This window comes from Priapulus caudatus, unplaced genomic scaffold, assembly GCF_000485595.1.
Source record: "Priapulus caudatus unplaced genomic scaffold, Priapulus_caudatus-5.0.1 Scaffold217, whole genome shotgun sequence".
Taxonomy (NCBI): domain Eukaryota; kingdom Metazoa; phylum Priapulida; class Priapulimorpha; order Priapulimorphida; family Priapulidae; genus Priapulus; species Priapulus caudatus.
Genome location: NW_014577278.1, coordinates 251,672 through 253,406, shown reverse-complemented (window position 1 = coordinate 253,406; position 1,735 = coordinate 251,672).

Below are 1,735 nucleotides of genomic sequence, written 5' to 3'. Positions count from 1 at the left end.
GTGTGAAGGCGTGGAGAGGCGTGGGAAGGTGAGGTGACAACAACACGCAAATTCATACTTACTTTTATATTCGTTTATATACATCTTAATGCAGTAGACGATGGCTATGGAAGAAACTGCGTTGAAATACGGAGGTTTGATAGGTACGAGCGATAACATTAGGATAGATTAGTAACAGCGGACGTGTGTCGTAGAGGGAACATGCAAGATGTAGATATGTGTTCACGTGTTATATGCTGCCTGTCATCATCACTAGCTAACTATAGCTAACCCCATAAATTACTGCCCGTTATTTACCGCTCAGCATAAGAGCGGAGAGAATGCTTGTGAGATTTCCGACCCTGTATATCTCACGAGAGCGGAGCGTGATGTCGGAGTTCGTGGTTTCTCTGTCGCGCCCTTAACTACCACACTAGGTGTGGCTGCTTTAACATTACATCGGTGTTCTTGCATTCTTACATGAGCGCTGGCATTCTTATGGCATGTATCCGCCTGGAATACATAATGCTGTATTATAATAATTATAATAATAATATAATAATTATAATAATACTCAATATAATAATGATTCAATGGTAAGTTCGGCAGCAGTAGCAGCAACAGCAGCAGCTATAGTAGCAGTAGCAGCAGCAGCAGCAGTAGTAGCATTAACAGCTGCAGTAGTAGCCACAGCAGCAGTAGCATCAGTAGCAGCAGCAACAGCAGCAACAGCAGCAGCAGTAGCAGCAGCTTAACTCAGCTGTGGCTTACCGGCTACCAACCTAACAGGCTCAACTCGCTCACACCTGCCCGCGTCAGCTGCCGCAGAGGCTGTGCGAAACTACCGAGTTACCGATTCACCGAGAGCACGGATAAAGTGAGAAACATTTGCCGCAACATTTGAGCAACATTTGTACAGCATTTGAGCAACAAGTGCGCAACAATTGTGCAACATTTTAGCAACAATTGCGCAACATTTGAGCCGCACTTGCGTGATATCCGCACGCCCGACGAGCGAAAGCGTCGGAAGAGAACCTCACGACGACAGCGCCGACGACAACGTTGGCGCCGACGACGACGAGTGCCGCCGGCAACAACAGCGACACGCGGCGGCGTCATGGAGGTGGTAGATCTGTCGAGTCCTGTGGTATGTTTGCTTCAACTATCTATGATGATGATGATGATAATATTGATAGGAGATTAGTCATTAGAGAGACAGATGGGGAGAGAGACCTTACGAACAGAAACGAGCAATATTGAACGAAGAGAGAGAACTAGCACGAGGCTTATAACGCAATAGTAAGAGAATGAAGAGTGCAAGAGAGAGCAATGGAATGAGAGAGACGACCGAACCCGAAGAGAGAAAGTAGAGAGAGAGAAGAGAGAGAGAGCGCGCGGCGGTAGGGAAGAGGAGAACGACCATACCCTAACACGTATTTCATTCTCTGTGCCGCCTTGCTCAAACTCTTCAGTCTATTGCGCGTTCGGCAAACAGGTTTGGCCCAACACAATATCCTTTCTGCTTAGGTTACAGTTCCCACGTATATGTGCTAAAGTTGCTGCAGTATACGACGGTGACTGTGTTGTGGGGGTGTAGTGGTGTTCTGTTAAACTACCAGTTTATTCTATTTAAATATCTATTTCAGTTAAGATTTTCATGTTTACACACACTCAGTAAGTAAATACATAAATAAATAACACACACACACACACACACACACACACACACACACACACACAGCATACACAACACGGG